The sequence below is a fragment of the Leucoraja erinacea genome, chromosome 19, assembly GCF_028641065.1.
Source record: "Leucoraja erinacea ecotype New England chromosome 19, Leri_hhj_1, whole genome shotgun sequence".
Lineage (NCBI taxonomy): Eukaryota > Metazoa > Chordata > Chondrichthyes > Rajiformes > Rajidae > Leucoraja > Leucoraja erinaceus.
The window spans coordinates 12078985-12103605 of NC_073395.1; the positions used below are offsets into that span (position 1 = coordinate 12078985).

General features: G+C 45.2%; 1 protein-coding gene across 19 annotated transcripts in view; it reads right to left on the reverse strand.

Annotated features, from left to right (window-relative positions):
- Positions 1 to 24621, reverse strand: part of nrcama (neuronal cell adhesion molecule a) — a 198063-nt gene that overhangs the window by 148210 nt on the left and 25232 nt on the right. For all 19 annotated transcript variants that reach the window (XM_055650313.1, XM_055650303.1, XM_055650302.1 and 16 more), the window contains exon 2: positions 9677 to 9778. The gene's annotated coding sequence lies outside the window, so the exon portion shown is untranslated. The remainder of the gene's footprint in view (positions 1 to 9676; positions 9779 to 24621) is intronic.

Here is a 24621-nt window from a genome sequence, read left to right on the forward strand (position 1 = left end):
CCCCAGTACAGGGGACAACAAAGGCACAAATGGTTGGCTTACTGCTTTTGTTTGGGGAACAATTAAACAGAATCAATTCTAAAAACAACAGTCTGTGTGCGTTCCCCTTTAGTTATCCCAACACTGTCAGAGTTGAATGCCTGACCCACCTTGTTGTCGTCCTCCCCCCTCCCCACCCCTCCTCTTTTTAGGATTAGGGTTTTGGGGAGATCGGCAATGTCAGCAGTGAGTCAAATCGGACACGAACAATAGCCTTGGTATCACTGCGCTGGACGATTCTCAACATCAGCAGGAAATTGCCACCAATTACCCGACAATCAGACGATCAGCATTTCATAACGTGACTCTTGACGCCGTTGATTCAAGAGAGAATTGGCCCACATTTTTTTTTGGGCCTTATCGCTGTTATTGTCATTGCAGATTAATCAGCAGAAAGCCATCCTTTATTAAGTGCAGCATTATGCCGCCGTGGCCTGGGTACATAAGGGACGAGTCAGTCTAATACCTAACCGAGACAGCCCAATTCATTCAGCAGATGCTAATGTGGAATTATTCAACTTGATCCCCTCTCCGGTAATCCACCAAATTTCCTGCGATTATTGCCTGCCAAGAAATAGTCCCAACCCAACAAAGCTAATGGGGCTGCACACACGTTTAGTTCAGAGATACAGCATGGAAACAGGCCCTACCCTACGGTCCATGTCGAATTGTTCACACTAGTTCTATGTTATGCCACTTTCTCATCCACTTCCATTCACTCGTGGGGCAATGTTGCAGAGGCCAATTACCCGACAAACCCACACGCCTTTGGGATGTGGGAGGAAACCGGAGCACCCGGAGCAAACCCACGCGTTCACAAGGAGAACGTGCAAACTTCACACAGACAGCACCCGAGGTCAGGAGCGAACCTGGGTCGCAGGCGCTATGAGGCAGCAGCTCTGCGCCACGGTGGAAAAGCAATATTTTAAATCTGAAATCATCAGATAATGGTAATACTCATCTGGTCACCCAGCATCTGTGAAGAGAGAAATTGAGTTGGAATTTAAAGTCAGATGACTTTTCATCACAACTGAGGTAACTTAGAAATCAGGTGTCTTTTAGTTGCAGGGAAGGGCAAGCGGTGGAGAGAGCATTGGTGGTAAAGTGGATATTGATTGGGATTTATAGATACAAGTGGTGGTGGTGTTGGAGAGTGGATGGCGACTGATTGTTCATCACAGCTTACTGTCTGAGGAAGAAGCAAAGAGAGAGTAAAATGAAATTAAAGATGGAGAGAGAAGAATACGGTGAATGCACAGTGGCGCAGCGGTAGAGTAGCTGCCTTACTGCGCCAGAGACACGAGTTCAATCCTGACTATGGGTGATGTCTGTACGGAGTTTGTACGTTCTTCCCATGACCTTCATGGATTTTCTCCAGGAGCTTTGGTTTCTTCCCACACTCCAAAGACATACAGGTTTGTAGGTTAATTGGCTTTGGTAAAATTGTAAATTGTCCCTAGTGTGCGTTGGATAGTGATAACGGGGGTCGCTGGTTGGCGCGGACTCAGTGGGCTGAAGGGCCTGTTTCTGTGCAGTATCTCAAAACTAAACTGAACAAAACTAAGGAGATAAAAAGGTAGAATTGAGAGATGCAAAACACAGCAAATATTGGAAATGTTAAATGTAAACAGAAACTTTTGGAAATTTCAATTCAGGTAGCACCTGTGGAGAACAGAACAGTTACTGTTTCAGATAGACAACCTTTCATCAGAACTAGCCAATTCTTTACAAACTGGAAAGGGTGGTTATCTGAACCTGTGTAGAAAGGAACTGCTGATGTTAGTTAATACCAAAGATAGACACAAAGTTATTGAGTAACTCAGCGGGTCAGGCAGCATTTCTGGAGAAAAAGAATGGGTGACATTTCGGGTCGGGACCCTTGTTCAGGTTCAATCTACAAATCTACATAAGAGAAAAAGCAAACCATTATACTGTTGACAATTGGTGGAATGTGGGAATCCTTCATTGGAAGGGAATCCTAGGTCCTTTACCTGTGAGGTACAAGCTAGACTCCTAGTCATACAGCACAGACACAGGCCCTTCGGCCCAACTCGTCCATGCCAACCAAGATGCCCCCAGGTAAGCACCATTGATTAATATGGATTATTTTACCATAATCTGAGGAAGGGTCCCAACCCAAAACACCGTTTGTCCATTTCCCTCCACAGACGCTGCCTGACCTGCTGAGATCCTCCTAGTTGTGTTTTTTTGCTCCAGTTCCAAACATCTCCGATCTCGTGTCCATACGTTAACAACCGCAGGTCCACCACTGATTTTCCGGCAACTGGTGGTCCGGCGCCCCCTTTAATTCGGACTAAATTACGAGAGCGCTATTGAAATACCCCCCAGACGTCCCCTTAAATATATGGTGCCTTGGCAGGGTGAGGCAGCTGATCAGAGGGTTGAATTTGCCCCCCTGCGGCCGGGACTCTGGGACTCCAGCCCGGCTGGAGCCGGCAGATACGCTCCCATAGCCGACTTCCGAGGCCGACTTCGCTGCTCGGTATCTCAGCCCCGCGGTGGACTAGGTGGACCGCTTCGGTACCGATGGACACCTCTCAGAGGCCGTGACCTCAGTTGGTCCAGCAAAGCGAATAATCTCAAAGGCCCTGGAACTAAGGGTGTGTGAAAATCGGCGGTGGGTCTATAATATGCCCAAAGCGCTCAAACACTGCAAAGGGACAATAAAATTTCCTTTTTATGTTCCTATGACATTTCCCATGATTACATGGTTATTTACAACAGCATCCTGGAGATTAATGTTCCTCTTCTTGAGACGTCAGGATAATCAGAGAGCATTTGTAACTATAGCCTGCGGGATGGACGTACCAAAACATCTCTGTGACCACATGCACTGAGAGTTGCAAACTGCAAATGACCCCTCAAGGTTCAGCCTTCCTGCCTCCCTGATGCTTCCTGAGTTGGAAGATCATAGATGCAGTCTGACAGGCAGGTGGGACGAATGTATATGGTGCATGTTGGTCGGCATGGGTATGTTGGGCCGAAGGGCCTGTTACCACGCTGTATGACGATGTTCCCATTTTCCTACATCCAGATTACTTCAATGGCTTAAAGTGCTTCTGAAGGCCATGAGAGATGTTCTATAAATGCAAATCCTCTTTCATAGTCTAACAGGACATCAAATTTCAAATTCACATCAACATTCACACCTCTACATTCCTCTGGGAAACACATTTCGTCATTTCTGGTCCCTAATGGACCCAGATTTCCATTGCTTCAGAAACGGTAGCTGCCTCGTTTGTTATCCCTTTCCAGGAGCTCTTTATCTTCCGACCATCCTTGAATTCACTTTCTAATACTTAACTCCTTGATCACTTGCTTTAGTATCAGCTTCGCTGTTTGGGTTTTAGATAGGGGCAGCACATTGGCACAAGGGTAGAGTTGCTGCCTTACAGCACCAGAGACACAGGTTCGATACGGAGTTTGTACGTTCTCCCTGCGACCACGTTGGTTTTCTCCGGGTGCTCTGGTTTCCTCCCACTTTCCAAAGATGTGCAGGTTTGTCGGTTCATAAGTAATAGGAACAGAAATAGGCCATTCGGTCCATTGTCTACTCCGCCATTCAATCATGGCTGATCTATCTTTCCCTCCCAGCCCCATTCTCCTGCCTTCTCCCCATAACCCTGATACCCATACTAATCAAGAATCTATCGATCTCTGCCTTAAAAAAAAATCAATTGACTGACCTTCACAGTCATCTGTGGCAATTAATTCCACAGATTCACCACCCTCTGACTAAAACAATTCTTCCTCATCTCCTTCCTAAAGGAACATCCTTTAATTCTGAGACTATGACCTCTGGTCCTAGATTCTCCCACTAGTGGAAACATCCTCTCCACATCCACTCTATGTCTCCAAAAGCTGAGGAAGGACATTATTGCCATAGAGGGAGTGCAGAGAAGGTTCACCAGACTGATTCCTGGGATGTCAGGACTGTCTTATGAAGAAAGACTGGATAGACTTGGTTTATACTCTCTAGAATTTAGGAGATTGAGAGGGGATCTTATAGAAACTTACAAAATTCTTAAGGGGTTGGACAGGCTAGATGCAGGAAGATTGTTCCCAATGTTGGGGAAGTCCAGGACAAGGGGTCACAGCTTAAGGATAAGGGGGAAATCCTTTAAAACCGAGATGAGAAGAACTTTTTTCACACAGAGAGTGGTGAATCTCTGGAACTCTCTGCCACAGAGGGTATTTGAGACCAGTTCATTGGCTATATTTAAGAGGGAGTTAGATGTGGCCCTTGTGGCTAAGGGGATCAGAGGGTATGGTGAGAAGGCAGGTAAGGGATACTGAGTTGGATGATCAGCCATGATCATATTGAATGGTGGTGCAGGCTCGAAGGGCCGAATGGCCTACTCCTGCACCTAATTTCTACGTTTCTATGTTTCTATGCAGGCCTTTCACTATTCAGTAAGTTTCAGTGAGGTGTCCCCCCATCCTTCTAGACTCCAGCCAGTATAGACCCAGTGCCGTCAAATGCTCACCATATGTAAGCCCACTCATTCCTTGGATCATTTTCGTAAACCTCCTCTGGACCCTCTCCAGAGACAGCACATCCTTCCTCAGATATGAGGCCCAAAATTGCTCACAATACTCCAAATCATTATGGAGCCTCAGCATTACATCCCTGTTGTTGTATTATAGTTCTCTTGAAGTAAATGCAAGTATTTCATTTGCTTTCCCTACTACAGATTCGACTTGCAAGTTAACTTTTTGGGAATCCTGTACCAGCACTCTCAAGACCTTTTCCACCTCCGATTCTGGATTCTCTCCTCATTTAGAAAAGAGTCTGTGCCTTTATTCCTAGTTGGCTTCTTGGCATCTGTAAATTGTCCCCAGCGTACAGGATAGCAGTAGCGTACGGGTGATCACTGGTCAGCGTTGACAAGTTGGGCTGAGTGGCCTGTGTCCTTGCTGCATCTCTACACTAAACAGTTTGACTGTGATATTGCGGGGGCACTTTGGATTAGTATTATTGAAGTGGAGGCATGAGGAGGTTTAGGAGAGCTGCCAGCCAGTGCCAGAATGGGAACTTGGTTTCTGTTATCAATCTTTGTTCAAAAGCAGGAACCAGGTCACTCCATGTTCCTTCTCCTGATTGTTCCATGGTACTTTTCCAGTGGAGAGACTTGGCTCGAGAGTGGGAGTGGGGAAGGGGTTTGGCCCAACTTCAAACTGCACATCAAACTCCGAGCTCTTTTGATTCCGATAAAAGCCCAGAAATGCTTGGCTTATTCAGCTGCCCCCTCGTACGTTCCTTTACATCCAGCACATGGATGAATGGCACTAAAGGAAGGAAGGCCATTGAGTGCTGCCCACCATTGTGGGACAGTTAGGCACGGCACTGCAAACAGACGTACAATGCCACACTGTCAGCGATGTGTACTGCGTTGAAGCCTCTCGCCAACAAGCACCGTCAAGTGGTAGCCCTTTAACCAAGTAATCATCATTGTGACAGAAGAACCATCATTGTGACGTCGTGTTTGTACGCTCAGGGTTATTTCTTTCGCAACATTTGATCGTTCCCCTCAATGAATAGCACACAACTGCAAAGATGTGATCTCCTCATTCAATGTTTTGTGTGGCCATAAGACATAAGAGCAAAATTAGGCCATTCGGCCCATAGAGTGTACTCCATTCAATCATGGCTGACCTATTTTTCGCTCTCAAACCCAATTCTCCTGCCTGTTCCCCATAATCTATGGTGCCCTTGCTAATTAAGAACCTATCAATCTTTGCTTTAAAATTACCCAATGTTTTAGCCTCCACAGCCGTCTGCAGCAATTAATTCCATAGATTTGCCACCCTCTGGCTAAAGAAATTGCTTCTCATCTTCGATCAAACTATGCAGTTGTCACTCTGCAGCGACAGTATCCCTGCACAGTTTCCTGGTAGTATCTCAGGTCGTATTCCATGGGTCATCAGAGCCTTCAAGGTCTTACCCAAGTGTCTGTCTTTTATCTGTGCAAGATTTAGCCCTTTGGGGACTGGGGCATGAACCGAGGCCTTGCCAATCCATAACCTATCAAGCAAGATATCCCAGCGATCCATTAATCTACCAAAGCTGTCTGCAAAGCCCGAGGAACTGCGGTCCTCCTCCTCCTCCCACCCACCCAATCCACATCCTGGTTGCAGTCTGCAGCCTGGGGCTTGGACAAGGTGAAGGCCGGACACAACTTAGAGTATTGTGTTCAGTTTTGGTCACTATGTTATAGAAAAGATGTTGTCAAACTTGAAAGGGTACAGAGAAGGTTTACCAGGCTGATGCCACGACTGGAGGGACTGAGCTGTAGGGAGAGGTTGAGCAGGCTGTTGCTTTATTCCTTGGATCGCAGGTCGATGAGGGGCGATCTTATAGAGGTATATAAAATCATGAGAGGAATAGATCAGGTAGACACACAGAGTCATTTGCCCAGAGTAGGAGAATCGAGAACCAGGGGACATAGGTTTAAGGTGAGTTCAGAGTGGAGAGATACAGTGCCTTCAGCCCACCGAGTCCATGCCAACCAGCGATCCCGTTACACTAACACTATCCTTCATAATAGGGGACAATTTTTACTGAAGTCAATTAACCTACAACATGTACGTCCTTACAATGTGAGAGGAAACCTGTGCTCCCGGTCAAGGAGAGAATGTACAAACTCCGTTCAGCCAGCACCTTTAAAGTCAGGATCGAACCCGGGTCAATGTCACTGGAAGGTAGCAACTCTACCGCTGCACCACCATCCCACACTCCGAGGGGGGGAAAAATTTAATTGCACACAAAATAACACAAAGGGTGGTGTGTGTATGGACCTAGCTGCCGGAGGAGCTGGTTGAGGCAGGTACTATTGCAACATTTAAGAACCATTTGGACAGGTAGATGGATTGGTCAGGCTTAGAGGGATATGGGCCAAAAGCAGGTCGGTGGGACTAATGTAGACTCTATGATTCTAACTATTCCAGTGCAATCTCCACTCACTTGCTACATCCTCAATGCATGCCGGCAACCTCCACTGACCCAAACACTGCCCTCTGCAAACGCTTCAAAACACTGCCGCCTGCCTTACACCAGGCAGGCATCTGCTAGGTTGCGGTTTGCCTTTTGAAGACTGTGGCACAACTAACTTACCGTGTCTGGGATATCAATAATTTAAATACTTCAAGCTCAGCGTGAAAGGCTGCATTGCAGATAACACAGTCTCCATTTGCTTTCGCTGACAAGATCAAGCTAAGTGCAGACACTGAATATCGGCTTTGTAGAGCATGGGGTAGACTGGGTTCTTCAATTGAATGGAAGTTCAGTGAAAAATAAACCAACACAGTTCAGTCACTGCCTTGTCTGCCGTGTTCCTTAACAGAAAAGCAGCGCTTAGCTTTGATCCTCAGTCATGCAGAGTTAGATTGTCCCTCATGGAAACCGCAGCAGAACGATTGTTGTTGTTCTCAGCATCACCGGTCAGGGTGATCACGGGAGGGTGGGGGTGGGGGTGGGGGTGGGGGTGGGGGTGGGGGTGGGGGTGGGAGTGGGAGTGGGGGTGGGGGAGGCAGGGTCCAGACATCTCTCTGATGCGCTCCCATAAAATGGCCCTCGTGAGGTTAGTTTTGCTGCCCGTTGCCGGAAAGGAACGGCTTCTGCCGAGGCTGCTACTCATGCCCGTCGCTCGCGGCCTTGAGAGGCGAGAGGCAAAGGGGAACCTTCCCTCGGAGAAGGCGGTGGAGGGGAGAGGGAGTTCCAGGAACTTGGTCCAGTGACGAGGTGGGGGGGTGGTGGAAGAGTGCAGGCCATTGCTTCGCTCTGCGGCTGAGCAGCCTGCCGAGAGCCAATTGTGATCAAATCAGTCAGACGAGACCCGAGGGGAAAAAACTATGCCAGAACGGCCAACGTAACCAAGCTCAGGGGAGAGGTACAAAGTGTGCTGAAGAAGATGGAATTGTGGAAGGGAGGAAACAAAACACAAGCTATAGTTTGAAGACAGACATCCGACCCAAAAACGTTGCCTCTCCCCATCTTCCAGAGATGCTGGCGGACCTGCTGATTTACTCCAGCACTCGTTGTTATACGTCCCAAAACGGAACAATTAAATTCTTATTTATAGCAGCACAACAGATATGCAACTTTAGTACTCTGTAAACACCATAATAAACAACAAAAAGTTTTCTGTCTACATATATATTATATATGTGTGTGTAAATGTATATATATATTTATACATACACACATATCTCGGTACAAGAACTGTTCCAGAGCCGCTGCCTGAAAAAAAGCACTGAGCATAGCAAAGGACAGACTGCACCCCCTCCACACACATCTAGATCTCCTTCCATCAGGAAAGAGATACCGCAGCATCAAAGCCCGGACAACCAGACTGCTAAACAGCTTCCTTCCACAGGCTGTGAGGCTGCTAAACAGTCACTCCTGATTCTGCTGCTTTTGCACTGACAATTTAATAACTGCCACTGAGTAACAACTCTGGCACTGGCTCAGGCCACTTAAATCAGCTGCCTCGGACATTTTATGACTGTTCTTTTTTTTTACTTGTATTTTAATGTTGCTTTTTTTTACCTGCACTTTTATTAACTATTCGTTCTGTTTTTATCAGGAACTGGATTGTTTTTTATTTATGCGTGAAATGTTTAAGTTTTTATGTGCGATGCTCTGGTATTCCCTGGGAAACGTCTACTCATTTTGCACTGTACAATTGTTGCTTTGCATGATGACAATAAATGGATGATAATGATATGTATATGTATATATGTGTGTGCACATATACACACACAAATATACACACACACACACACACACACACATATACACACATACATACACACATATATATAAACAAACAAACCAATAAACAAACAATAATAGTGCAAAGACAAAAATATTGCCCCAAAGTCTCTGTAGTTTGGAGCTTATCTGGAGGTTGTAATGTTTAATAGCCTGATGGCTATAGGGAAGAAGTTGTTCCTGAACCTGGACATTACAGTTTTCAAGTTTCCTATCCTTCTTCCCAATGGCAGGAGTGTGTGACCAGGGTGGTGTGGGTCTCTGATGATACTGGCTGCCTTTTTGAGGCAGCGACTCTGAAAGACCCCTTCAATGATGGAGCTCAATTCTTATCTTGGGTACTCTTTAAATTAAAACACAATCTTTCAATGTTATCCCACATTGTGAAGCTGAACAACAATGGTCATTGGCAGAAGCCTCTCAACAACATTGCATAATTGACATCAATGGCTCTGTTTTGTTTCTAAAAATGTACAATAATCCCAATCCTTTTGCTCTTTCAACAATTCAAGGACTCCGGGTGTCGAGGACTGACAAGGTCTGATTTACAAAAGAGTTTGACCTGGTGCCATCCTTCCCTTATCAACTCCAGCCACTGCCTGCAGACAGGCCAGATCCCGCCCAACTCGAGATGCTCCTGAACCATCTCCTCAGCATCTAGACACAGATGTTCAGAGAGAAGATGGCTGTGCACCACAGATAGGCCACAGTCACTCATCAGGCTGAGTGTGTGTACATGGCATCTTTACCTGCCGTCGCCAGGCAACGTCTTGATGTGGTAATAATCTCCCACATTATGCAAATCGATTTAAATCAACATGTAAATATACAAATCTTTCTTACCAGATGGTGGGCTGGCTCCTTGGCACCTGGGAGCAACTTCAGCTCGATATCTGCACTCTACAGGGCTCCATCAATCAAACAAACTCATTTCAAAGCGCCCACCTGTGGAATGGAAACAATAAAGTGACCTTTAGCTGGCTTTTCATCAACTGGACCCAGTAGATTGGCCAGAACCACATTGACAGGACTCACCACCTCTACCTGAGGTGCAGGGAAAGGGTTGCAGTAAGGCCCAAGGTGGGGATGTGGGGGGGGGGGAGGAGAGAACTGGGAGATTAATTAGTTCTAACCGACCAAAAGCCTTGCACAGTAACATGAGAACCAGGGTGGCACAGTGGTGCAGCGGTAGAGTTACTGCCTTGCAGCGCCAAGGACTGGGGTTCAATCCTGGTGCTTGTCTGTATGGAGTTTGTACGTTCTCTCCGCGACCGCGTAGGTTTTTCCGGGATCTCCGGTTTCCTCCCACACTCCAAAGAGGCAGAGGTTTGTTGGCTTGGTACAATTGTAAATGTTCCCGAGTGCGTGTAGGATAGTGCAGGGAGGCACGCACTCTGTGGGCCGAGGGGCCTATTTCCACACAGTGACTTCTAAACTCAACTAATCAAAACTAAACTTGAGGCAATTGAACAAGGTCGCTGCCCATCCACAAAATGATAGTCACGGGTGTATGGGGAAAGAACAGGAAAGATTTGCGAGGGAAAGATTCAATAGGAACCAGAGGGGCAATTTGTTATTTTACACAAAGGGTGTTAGGGATATGGAACATGTTTCCAGAGATGGTAGTTGAGTCAGGTACTATCACAACGTTCAAAAAACATTTGGACAGGTACATGTTTAAGAAAGAACTGCAGATGCTGGAAAAATTGAAGGTAGACAAAAATGCTGGAGAAACTCAGCGGGTGAGGCAGCATCTATGGAGCGAAGGAATAGGTGACATTTTGGGCCTCACCCGCCGAGTTTCTCCAGCATTTTTGCCTACCTTAGACAGGTATATGGATAGGATAGGTTTAAGGGATATGGGCCAAACGTGGGCTGAGGGGACTAGTGTAGATGGGGCATGTGGTTTGCGGTGGCAAGTTGGGCCGAATGGCCTGTTTCCACGCTGTATGGTTCCATGACTGCCTTGGTTCTGTATCCTTTATTCAGCCTAACTAATAAAAAGCTTTCAACAGAGAATAAAATAGAGTTGATGGTTTAGGTCAGTAGTTCCCAAGCGGTGAGCCTCGGCACAATGATGTGCATTGACGCCATTCTGTGTGCATCAGAAACCATTTTAAATTGGTATATATACATGAGGAAATGAAATACCACATATTAAAATGTTAACACTTTCATATTTATAAAACTTTAAAGTATGAAATTCAGTGAAAGCAAATACAAGCCTTGCGCACAGGCAATAGGCCCAAGCCTTGCGCTGACATCATTTTGGTTTTGGTTGCTAAGTCAAACGAGTGTGCAAGTTTAACATTATTATACCCGTGTTCCTTGATCTCAAAAAGTTTGGGAACCATTGAGTTAGGTTGATAACATTGTCAAGCTGACTCAATGATTCCACACACGCTGCTCGACTTGCTGAGTATTTCCAGTATTTTATGTTTTAATTTCAGATTTTCATGTTTCAAAATTTTGCTTTTGGCTTAAGGCATCTCTAAACCCGCTCCTGCCCTGCTACTGAACATATCGCCACAACCCCCAGCCCCAACTCCACTCAACCCTTCCCCCCCCCAAACCAAGTCTTTCTCATTAATGCAACCAAGTCTTATCGCACTCCTGCTGCTGCCTTACTAATGCACTAAGCAAAGTTTTTAAATGGAGGCCTTAAAGATTTGCCTTTCAAATAAAATCCATCACGAACAGCAGATGGATCAGTGACAGCAATTGAATTAGGCAAGTTATTGATGACTCACAGGAGATCAGGCAAATGTAATTTTGATAAGTAACTGGGAGGTCTAATTGATCCAGAGTCGAGGGTCATCCCTAATTGCACTATTTCTGATCGTTCCTCCCTTCTCCCAAAAGCAATCACAAATATTATAGAATATACTGGAAGCATTGCACAAGTAAGCCCTTCCCATCATCTTTTTATATATTTTTTATCCGTCTTCCCCAATACCCCACTGTCTATCCTTTTCCTCATAAGACTTCCTTGTTAATCTGTCTACATTATAATTCTCATATTGCCCTTTAGTTGACATAGATATTCTTTAGATAAAGAAGCATTTCCTAACTGAATGTGTTCCTCTCTCACACATGTTGACTGCAGTTCCTCAAAAATGGATCTGGCTGGAATTTATTTTTATGTGTCACCCACCCTAATTTAAAAAATAAATAATAAATTATGAAAATCACTGACTGAAAATGTGGATCATGACTCCTGCAACTATTTTTTTATGGGGTCTTGCATTCGCCTGATGTTGCAAGCCATAGATCTCTGCGGCACGGTGGAGCAGCGGAAGAGTTTCTGCCTTACAGCACTTGCTGCGCAGGAGACCCGTGTTCGATCCAGACTACGGGTGCTGTCTGTACGGGGAGTTTGTATGTTCTCCCCGTGACCACTTAGGTTTTTTCCGCGATCTTCGGTTTCCTCGCACACTCCAAAGACGTACAGGTGTGTAGGTTAATTGGCTTGGTATAAGTGTAAATTGTCCCTAGTATGTGTAGGATAGTGTTAATGTGCGGGGATTGCTGGTCGGTGCAGACTCAGTGGACCGAAGGGCCATTTTCGGCACTGTATCTCTAAACTAAACTAAACCTTCCAAAAGCTAGAGTATTTTCCAATTCACCTTAGCTCCATTGCAGATATTGGACTTTAACTATGTAACTGATGTGCTACAATGCCCAGTCCATCACAGGTACTGACCTCCCCTCCATTAAAGGGTTCGATAGGCAATGCTGCCTCAAAAACCCAGTATTTTCAGAGACCTACAAAAACATGGCAGAAAGTATTTTATCAGGGTGCATTGCAGCATGGTTTGTGAATAGTTCCGTCCAAGACAGCAAGAAAGTGCAGAGACTTGTCACACAAACTGATGGCCTTCCTTCCATTGACTCCATTTACACTTCTCGCTGCCTCAGCAAGGCCACCATCAAAATCAAGGACTAGTCGCACACCGGCCCCTCTCTCTGCTCCCCATCTACCATCAGGCAAAAGGTATAAAAGTGTGAAAACGCCCATGTCCAGATTCAGGGACACTTTCTTCCCAGCTGTTATCAGGAAACTGGCCTATTCTATTAACAACCAGAGAGCAGTCCTGAGCTACTATATACCTCGTTGGAGACACTTGGACTTCCTTTTGTCGAACTTTAACCGGACTTTACCTTGCACTAAATATTATTCATGTTGTTCCCTTTATCATGTATCTGTACACTGTGAATGACTCGATTGTGAGCATGCATTGTCTTTCCACTGACTGGTTAGCACGCGACAAAAGCTTTTCACTGTACCTCAGTACACGTGACAATAAAAACACTTTCATTTCTCTCCAACCATCGAGAAGTAAGTTGAGGAAACTGAAAACTATGACCACCAGGTTCAAGAACCATCAGGCTCATTAATTCTATACAATACTAACCACAACTATGAATTTTAGTTTCACAAAGGAGGTCAGTTTTTTTTTTGGCACTAGAAATGGGGTTACAGGTGCACAACCTTTTATCCGAAAGCCTTGGGACCAGACACTTCTCGGATTTCGGAATTTTTCTGATTTCCGAATGGAAGATTTTTAGCGTAGATTAGGTAGGTAGCGCGGGCGGCTTGAAAAGTCTGGAGCGGCTGCCTCCTCCCCGGAGACCGGGGAATCATTGTAAATCATTGCTTAAATGTTAGTCAGTTAGTTTGGAGGGATTTTATGTGGTGGGGGGGGGCGGCAAAGGGGGAAACTTTAATTCTTAGTCCCCTACCTGGTCGGAGAGGCGGGGAGCTGGCAATGCCTTACCGGGTCGCCGTGCAGTAAGCTCCGGAGCGCTGTGGCCGCCGACTCCCAACATCGCAGAGCTGGGGCTGCGGGCGTCCGGCCGCGGGCGGCGCCAGTTGTAGCTCCGACCCCGGCAACTCTACCCCTGGCTGCGCGGCGCTCCAAATCCAGCGCCGCCCGCAGCCGGACGCCCGCAGCCCCAGCTCCACGATGTTGGGAGTCGGTGGCCACAGCACTCCGGAGCTTACTGCACGGCGACCCGGTAAGGCATTGCCCGCTCCCCACCTCTCCGACCAGGTAGGGGACTAAGAATTAAAGTTTCCCCCTTCACCCCCCCTCCCCCCCCACCTCACATAAAAGCCCTCCAAACTAACTGACTAACATTTAAGCAATGATTTACAGATGTTTAAGTGTCTCCCCGGAGACCGGGGAGGAGGCAGCCGCTACAGTAGTACAGACCTGGGTTGACGGTGGGCCGTTTCGGGTCAAGTTTGGCACCAAACGCGAGCTTTGGTGTGCAGACGACATCCTGGAAAAAATGTCCGGTTTTCGGAGCTTTTCGGTTTCCGGAACTCCAGATAAAAGGTTGTGCACCTGTATCAGTTTACTGAATGTTAGTTTATCATTTACCATCTACATGTATTGTGCTTATGAGCCTGTTACGCTGCTGGTAGTAAGAATTTTATTGTTCTGGTGTCGGCACATGTGTCAATTAAACACTCTTGACTCCCAGGAGTTAGTCAGAACTGTGATAGCACCCCGACTTTTAGATTAGTTTAATTTAGACATTTCTTCTTCTTCTTCTTCTTGTGTATGGCGTGCACGGCCTAAAGTTGTAGGACAACTTGTTCTATTTGATCTTACTTGATTGTGCACGCCAGGTTGATTGCATTCGTCGAAACAGGGCGGACCACGTGAAGGTTGCAATCTCCCACCCCAGTTTAGACACACAGCATGGCAACAGGTCCTTTGGCCCACCGACTCCACACCGACCAGCGATCCCCGCACATTAACACTGCCCTACACACACTAAGGACATTATTTTCATTTACACTAAGCCAATTAACCCACAAAATTCGGAAACCGAAAATCTCGGAGAAAACCCACGCAAGTCACGGGGAGAACGTACAAACTCCATACAGACAGCACCCATAGTCAGTATTGAACCCGGGTCTCTGGCACTGTAAGGCAGTAGCTCTACTACTGCGCCACCATGCCGCCCCATCCACTGATTCACCCACTCTCCCCCGCCAGCTGGGGCAGGAGGTGATGTGGGAGAGGGTACTAAGGCCGGTCACCCTCCCACCGAAACAACACTGCTCACCTTCGAACAGATCCATCTAAACCTGCCTGCCAGAAAGCAACATTGGACTGTCAAAGCACCTGGACGCTGACATGCCAAGTAATCGTTACCAAACCAGAATGAAATTATTCCGTGTATACTTTATTAATCTCCATTTTTCTTTCCAGTCTCATTCACATCCATTCAGCTGTAAACACAGGCTGAAAATTATCTAAATTCCTTTCAGAATCCTTTCAAATTGGTTCTTTTATTCGTGTTCAATGGAGCCTCACCTTTCAGCATTCTGCAGGTACAATGACAAACAATTTAGTTGTGCGGGAATTGAACTGAACAGAACAGAGCAGGGAGGTTATACAGTTTTCAATCAGGAATGCCCTGAATGCTTTACAAGACAATGCCAAGTACACTCAGTTGCAAAACACAGAGAAAAGCAAAAAAGCAGCAACGACATGGGAACACCTTCACCTCTCTATCCCCCTCTAAGTCGCATAACTTAAATTGCTTCAGAAGGAACTGCAGATGCTGGAAAATCGAAGGTAGACAAAAATGCTGGAGAAACTCAGCGGGTGAAGGAAACTCAGCGGGTGAGGCAGCATCTATGGAGCGAAGGAAATAGGCAACGTTTCGGCCCGAAACATTGCCTATTTCCTTCGCTCCATAGATGCTGCCTCACCCGCTGAGTTATCCAGCATTTTTGTCTAACTTAAATTGCTGTTCATTCATCAAAATCCTGAAAGCGCACTTTCTAATGGTATAGTGTGAGCCCCATCACTAGCAATTCAAGAAGGTGGTGTATCTGACCTGCACAGTGCTCATCATTTGACTTCAAAAGTGTTTAGAGCTGTAAGGATTTTTGCAGCGTCTTGGGTTCCTGTCCAACACTTTATGAATGATTTTGTACACATGGTCCACGAGGAAGCCTTGGCTAAACTAAACATGTTTTCTCTGAGCGCTTGTGCTCTACATTAATGATTTAAAATCTCATTGTGGACACAAAGCTTGCAAATGATGAACAACTTTTGTGAGCCACAAGTAAAAAATTGAAGAAGACTGCAGATGCTGGGAAGCTGAAATAAAATCAGAAAATGACATACGCACTCAGTGAGTCACAGAGGGAATGTTGAGCAGTACAGGAGATGCGTGGGTCAAGCAGCATCTGTGGAGGGAATGTACAGGCGAGGTTTCGGGTTGGGACCACATCAGATTAGATGAGGTGCAACGAACATCTATTTCACCCAGATGGGCAAAACTTTCCTTTGAATGTCATCCTGCATTTTAGAATCCCTTCATTATATACGTGCAAGCATCTTAAACATAGGAACCATAGAAAATACGTGCTCACTCAGCCCTTCGAGCCAGCACCGCCATTCAATACTCCGATACATGGCTGATCATCCAAAATCAATACTCCATTCCTGTTTTTTCCCCGTATCTTTTAATTCCATTAACCCCAAGAGCTAAATCTAACTCTCTCTTGAAAACATCCAGTGAATTGGTCTCGACTGCCTTCTGTGGCAGAGAATTCCACAGATTCATAACTCTCTGAATGAAAAAGCATTTCCTTATCTCAGTCCTAAATGGCCTACCCCTAAATCTTAAACAGTGATCCCTGGTTCTGGACTCCCCCAACATGGGAAACATTTTCCCTGCATCTAGCCTGCCCAATCCCTTAAGAATGTGATGTGTTTCTATAACATCCTCTCTCATCCTACTAAATTCCAATGAATTATGAAATCTTACAATAATCAAGGATCGCTATGGTAGAAAATGTAAAGTCTCCCCTCGGTTGAAATATTAAGCCATGTTTATTAAGGTATTTCATTTTCAGTGATTGTGATAAGCCATCATTGTGATCTCTGGCTGTATTTTTGATGTATATTCAAACTGCAACACAATTTATTGACTCAATTAGTTCCTTTCAAAACGATAAGCACAAAAGCAAATTCAATTTCCTGTCTTTCACTGTAAAAAGTTATATTAAACATTATCTCACCATCACTAGCCAGCACATTGAACGGTAATTAGATCTTCTGATTAACATGTGTATGTAGGAACAGCAGATGCTGGTTTAAACTGAAGATAGACACAAAAGGCTGGAGTAACTCAGGACAGGTCAGGCAGAATCTCTGGAGAAAAGGAATAGGTGACGTTTCAGGTCAAGACGTTTGAAGAAGGGTCTCGGCCCGAAATGTCCCCTATTCCTTTTCTCCAGAGATGCTGTCTATTCTGATTAATGTGCTTTTTCTCCAATTGTAAAGAACTTGACTTACACAAATTAGTCAGGAAATGGAGAGTGGCTATATAATAACATTGTTTTAACCTGCCAATTTATTCCACATTGCCAAGAAAGGTGTCTCTGATCGCAACAGACATTAGACGATTACACCTTAACACTGCAAATCTAAAGTAAAACAGGGGAAACTGAAATACTCAGGTCAGGCTGTGTGTGTGTGGAGAAAGAAACAGCCAGTGAAAGGTCATCAACCTTTTAAAAGTAGCTTGGCTTCCACTTCTTAGAAGCTGCCCGACCAGCTTGGCTTTTCCAGCATTTTGTGTTTTAATATCACACACTGTGAAGCTTGTGCTACCAGTGTCCCCCTTTGACATTGTTCACAGACAGTCGGCAATCCACGGGTATTTATTTAAAAGAGGTGCAGATGAGTAGCATGCGAGTAGGAGAGAGGGTTGGAGTCGTGGGTGAGGGGGGGGGGGGGGGGGAAGAACAAAGGAGGGCCCAGCGTGGAGGGACCGTGTGGGGGGGGGGGGGGGGGGGGGAGACAACAAAGGGGGACCGTCGTAAGGAAGGGGGAGGGGGAGAGAACAAAGTAGGACCTGGCATGGGATACTTTGTAACTTTTAAGCCACCCTTTATGTGGTGACTCTTTGCATACCTAGGGTATGAAAAACAAATAATTTTACTGTGACATGTCATGTGACAATAAAGTATTCATTGATTCATTCATAATTGTTAACAGTTCAGGTGAATGCATGAAGGAAGGAGGTTTATGTTAAATTTTATGCATCTGATATTATCGATTACATCTCATGAGCCTAATCCTCTCCTCAGTAAGAGAACCTCTTTCACTAATTGTCTAATTGTCTAAATGTCTAATTATCTTTTGTACCAATGTCTTATTTCTTGCGGCAAAGAGCATATTGACTGGATGCATCGCCACCTGATGCCCAAGGACAAAGGAGACTGTAAAAAAGTGGTGCAACTACCCAGCCCATCACAGGTACTGACCTCCCAGCCATCGAGGAGATCTTGGGAGGAGGCACTGCCTCAAAAATACAGCCAGCATCATCAAGGACCCACACCACCCTGGCCACGCTCTCATTTCACGCCTGCCATCAGGAAGAAGGTACAGGAGCCTGAAAACTGTAATGTCCATGTTCAGGAACAGCCTATTCCCCACAACCTTCAGGCTATTGAACATTACAAACTTCAACCAAACTCCAAACTATGAACTGCCTCGACTGCACTAGGGACGTGTGGCTTTGATTTTGTTTTTGCACTATATTGTGTTTTTTTTTAATTGAAACTTTTGTGGTTTGTTACGATGTCCACTGAGTGCTATGTTTCGGTATTTATTGTTCTGCTGCAAGTAAGAATTTCATTGTTCCTTTATGGAGCATATAACCATAAAACACTCTTGACTCTCATCTTTTTCTTTTCACCGCCTTATAGAACATGTGTAGAACATGGATAATTTATGTTGCACTGACAGTCTAACGAAGGGTCTCGACCCAAAACGTCAGCTATTCCTTTTCTCCAGAGACGCTGTCTGACCTACTGAGTTACTCCAGCTATTTGTGTCTATCTTCAGTTTAAACAAGCATCTGCAGTTCCTTCCTACCCACATAACTATGTTTTTGTGTGTTGTCTGACCCTGTGTGCCTATGATGCTACTGCAAGCAAAGTTTTCATTGTACCTCACCGTACTTGGACATATAATAATAAACTCAACGATAAATGGAAAGTAAAAGGACTTGCTATGTTCCATAAAACGTTAGTTAACAGTAGGAAACTACTGGTAAGAACTGTTCATTTCAGCACCTCTTTTATTTAACCACTTCCTTCCACAATTTTATCTCCAGGCATTCTGAAGGTGTCAAGTTCTCTGCTGGGAAGAATTCCATTGTGACATGTCGGCCTCTGATAGTTAAGCCAAGTGCCCCTTTCTTCATGCTTGTCTCTGGGCGATGAATACCAACTTCACCATGAAGTTGCAAAATGTGAACTAACGTGCTTTTCTTAGATAACTTCATGAAAGTGTCCATTGCAAATGTTAACTGATTTAAGCTTCATTGCAAAGATGATTTTGATTTTCTCCCACTTCCAACTAAAAATATGAGACATGAATTAGCCGACACTTAGTTAGATGACTTTTCCAGCCCCACTCAGATGCCTGTACACATTGACCCATTCATGGTTTTTCCGGCCTTTCCCAGTTTCTGACTTTACAGAAGCCAATTAACCTACAAACCTGTACGTCTTTGGAGAGTAGGAGGAAACCGTAGCACCTGGCGAACTCTATACAGACAGGATCGAAACCAGAACTCTGGCCCTCCAAGGTTAATTCCCATTTTCCCTCCCACTAATGTATCTCACTTAGACATATGGTGGTGCAGTGGTACTATGTCACAATGCCAGAGACCTGGGTTCGATCCTGACTGGCACTATCTCCATAGGGTTTGGGCGTTCTTCCTGTGATCACATGCGTTTCCTCTCACATCTCGCAGGTTAATTGGCTCCGACAAAGTTCCACATGTGTACAGGTAAATGGAATTGACAGGATTGTGAGCAGCACTTTTTAAAAATGGGATTATGTTGATCAGCAAAGACTGCAAAGGCCTGTTTCCTTGCTGTATCTCCCTGTAACCCTACGACATTAATGCAGCACAAATACATGCTCAACATTTCCTCTCTGGATTATCCTCAACAAAACCTGTGCCAGAGTGTGAATAATTTTCTTCCTGTTTTTACCAATTCAACCTCGGCAGCACTGTGGTGCAGCAGTAGAGTTGCTGCCTTATAGCGTTTGCAGCGCAGGAGACCCGGGTTCGATCCTGACTACGGGTGCTGTCTGGGCGGAGTTTGTACGTTTTCCCCATGACCGTGTGGGTTTTCTCCGAGATCGGTTTCCTCCCACACTCCAAAGATGTACAGGTTTGTAGGGTTAATTGGCTTGGTATAAGTATAAATTGTCCCTAGTGTGTGTAGGATGGTGTTAATGCGCAGGGATCGTTGGTCGGTGGGGACGGTGGGCCGAAAGGCTTGTTTCTGCACTGTATCTTAACGAAATGTCAATATTTCAAGGAAAATTCAGGCTCTTCCAACTACATAGAAAACACGTGTAGGAAGGAACTGCAGATGCTGGACAAAATGCTGGAGTAAATCAACGAGACAGACAGCATCACTGGAGAGAATGAATGGGCGACGTTTCGGGTCCAGACTCTTCTTCAGACTGATGTCAGGGGAGTGGGTACATAGATAAGGATGTGTATAGATAAGGAAGTGTAAGGTGTGAAAACAGGACAAAGGAAATGAAGATTAAGGAAAATGTAGAATAGATAATTGTTAGTTGGGAGAAGGTACCAACAAAGCAAACAGAGATAAAATGTAGTTGGAGACAGTAAGACTGGTGGGAGAACTGGGAAGGGGGAGGGGATGGAGAGAGAGAGGGAAACAAAGCCTACTTGAAGTTAGAGAAGTCAATAGTCCTACCACTGGGGTGTAAGCTGCACAAGCGAAATAGGTGCTGTTCCTCCAATTTGCACTGGGCCGCACTCGAGCCTCCTCCGCACTCTGACAATGGAGGAGGCCCAGGACAGAAAGGTCAATGTGGAACTGGGAGGGGATTTAAAGTGTTGAGCATAGAAAACACAGTGTGTGAATGAAATAAAACTCCTTCATTCTCCCAATCTGTCTCTCATTTAAAACATCTAATCTCTTGTGTCAATTTCAATAATGTAGTTAGGATTGTGTCTCTCAGTGTGTTGCTCAGGAAACCAAAAATTACTCTGGGTGATATCGGTGCAAAGTTGATACGTTACTCCGTTGTGTCCTGTTTTAGTTGAAGTACGACTTAATTAAAATGAAACAAATTGAGTATAGTTAGACAAAATGTGACGTGCATTAACCAAGGCAAGAGTTCCAAAGCAGAATGTGCAAAGTGTGGTTGAGGTGGGCAGGATATCTGCTGTAAATGTTTCAGAATCCTTTCACCATTGTGTGGGCAACTCAGACAAGTGCTCGCTCCACCTGATCACCAGGTTGCCAACCATTTCAACTCCACTTCCCATTCCCACACTGACCTTTCCCTCACGAGATCACACTTTCCATAATCAACAATGGACCCACCAGGTCACCATCCGAGGTCATCTGTGGCCTGCCCTGGCTGGTCCTGGTCTTTTCTCGTCTCCAGCTTTTCACCCACCCCCCCCCCCCCTCGCCCACCCCCCACCTTAACCCCCTACTTTCAGTCCGAAAAAGGATCCCGACTCAAAACACCCCCCATCCTTTTTCTCCAGAGATGCTGCCTGACCCGTAAATAATGTAGACATGCATTTGTGTGTCATTTACCCCAGTGTGGATTTCAACACAAAGGTATTGCTAACTCATCAAGATGTACGTAAAGGAGCATCAACACTGTAGCAGCTGGTTCAGTAACAGTAGCACAAACATAGAACATAGGACAGTACAGCACAGGAACAGGCCCTTCAGCCCACAATGTCTATGCTAAACATAATTCCAAGGCCAACTCTTACGTGTCCGTACATAATCCCTGTCCCTCCATTCCCTGCATATCCATGAGCCTATTTAAAAGACTCTTAAATCCCATCATTGTATCTGCCTCCATCACCACCCTCAGAAACATGGCACACACCACCCTGGCACTTTGAGCAAAAAACTTGTCATGCACATCTCTAATAAACTTGTTTACGAAAGAACGGCAGATGCTGGAAAAATCGAATGTAAATAAAAAAGCTGGAGAAAATCAGCGCGTGAAGCAGCATCTATGGAGCGAAGGAATAGTTGACTTTTCGGGTCGAGAAATAAACTTTGCTCCTTTCACCCTAAAACTATGTTCTTTGGTATATTATGTTTCCCTCCTGGGTGGAACAACCACCCTGTCGATGCCTTGCCTAATTTTATATTATTCTATCAGGTCTCCCCTCAACCTAAGGCATTCAAGAGGAAACAATCCAAACCTGTCCAACTTCTCCTTGTAGCTGATGCCCGCTGACCCAGGCATCATTCTAATGAATCTCCTCTCTACTCTCTCCAAAGCCTTCCTATTATAGGTTGACCAGAACTGCACACAATACTCCAAATGCCCCAACCAATGAAGGTAAGGGGCATACCATATGCCTCTCAGGATGTCAACAGAGGGACTACAATTTAGAATGTACTTATCTGTATTGATCGATTTGCAAAATCTGTCTCCTGTAACACTTTCCCCGACTCTTGTACTCATTAGTTAGTTAGTTTAGTTTATTGTCACGTGTACCAGTGTACAATGATAGCTTTTGTTGTGTGCTAACCAGTCAGCAGAAAGACAATGCTTCATTACTATCGATCCATTTACAGTGTATAGGTAGGTACATGATAAGGGAATAACGTTTATTGCAAGGTAAAGTCAGCAAAGGGTCAAGGATAGTCCAAGGGTCACCAATGAGGTAGATAGTAGTTCAGCACTGTTCTCTGGTTGTGGTAGGTTGATTCAGTTACCTGATAACAGCTGGGACGAAACTGTCCCCGAAACTATAGTTGTGCGTTTTCACGTTTCTACAGCTTTTGCATGATGGTGGAGGGGAGAAGATGGAATGGCCAGGGTGCAACTCGTCCTTGTTTATGCTGCTGGCCTTGCCGAGGCAGTGTCAGGTATAAATGGAGTCAATGGAAGGGAGGTTGGTTTGTGTGGTGGTCTGGGCTGCGTCCACAATTCGCTGCAATTTCTTGCGGTTTCGGATGGAGCTGTTCCCAAACCAGGCTGTGATACATCCCGATAAGAAGCTTTCTATGGTGCAAATGTAGAAGTTGGTGAGAGTTGTAGGGGAGATGCCGAACTTCCGAAGCCTTCTATGGCAGCAGCAGAGGCGTTGATGCGTTGTTCTCTGCACTCATTCCATTCAATCTCTCAATGCACTCAATGCCACAATCATTGAAAGCAAGGACACCATGTGCCTTCTATACAACACTATCTACTTGTGTGGCCATTTTCAGGGAGTTATGGAGTTGAACCCGAAGATCCCTCTGTACATCAATACTGTTAAGGGTATTGCCATTAATCGTATAATTTCCCCAGACATTTTCAGATTTTCTCCTTATAAAAAATTCAGTTTAGTCAAGAAGCATTCGGATCCCATACCATTCAGGCTTCCAAGAACCACTGATAAAGGAAGTATGGAAAAATAATCAAGGGTGTATTTAAGACTGTAGGCCAAATGAAATATTGAGTGTGATGTATTGGTCAACAAACAGAATTAGTCATGGTTACAGCTGATAACATAAATCAGTATTCATGGGCAAAACTGGCTCAGAGAAATGAAGCTGGACTGGAAAGATAATTCAACATGGATGGTTCAATTATTCTTCAATGTATCTCGGTACACATGATGATATTAACCCAAGAACAATCGTGCAGACTTACAACTGGGAAAATGTGAAGAAGTTTCTCAGGATGCATACATGGTGACTACAAGAAAAGAATGTCCTGATCTGTTTAGTTTAGTTTATAGATACAGCGTGGAAGCAGGCCCTTCGGCCCACTGTGTCCCTGCCGACCAGCGATCCCCACACACTAACACTATCCTACACACGCTAGGGGCAATTTACATCTATTCCAAGCCAATTAACCACACAAACCGGCACGTCTTTGGAGTGTGGGAGGAAATCGGAGCTCCCGGAGAAAGCCCACGCAGGTCACGGGGAGAAGGTACAAACGCCGTACAGGTAGCACCCGTAGTCAGGATCAAACCCGGGTCTTTGGCGCTGTGAGGCAGCAGCTCTACCACTGCTCCACCATGCCGCCATGTCTGTATTAATGGAATTGAAAAATCTGTCACCTGTAAGCACTGAAGAACCAGGCGGAAGCAGGATCCAATGAACTAGACCAAAATAGAGATCGAGTGAACAGCACTATTTATAGTAGAACATAAGGCAAACAATGCAAGTCAACTGTGTGGTGAGTTCAAGGTGACATTGAACCAGGACATTGATGATAAGCAATTTCCATTGCCTACTGTGGCGCAGCAGTGGAGTTGCTGCCTTAAAACAACAGAGATCCGAGTTCAATCCTGACTACAGGTGCTGTCTATATAGTGTTTGCATGTTCTCCCTGGGACCGTGTGGGTTCTCTGAGTTCTCCGGTTTCCTCCAAAGATGTGCACGCTTGTAGATTAATTACCTTCTGTGAATTATTCCTACTGTATAGGACAGAACCAGTGCAAGGGTGATCGTTGGTCGGTGTGGACTTGGTGGGCGAAGAGCCAGTTCCCACACTGTACCTCTAAACTAAACTACTTCACAAGATCTATACACAGAGTACTCAGGAGCCCTAGTTTTCATCAAAATAGATCTGCCCAATGCATTCCCTCAGGTGAATGTGGGCAAGGATAGTTAACTATGAATTGCAATCAACAGTAGTTCTTCTCCAATTCTGAACCGAAATGTTAACTTTGCTTTTCTTTCTCTATAGATGCTGCCTGACCTGCTGAGAAAT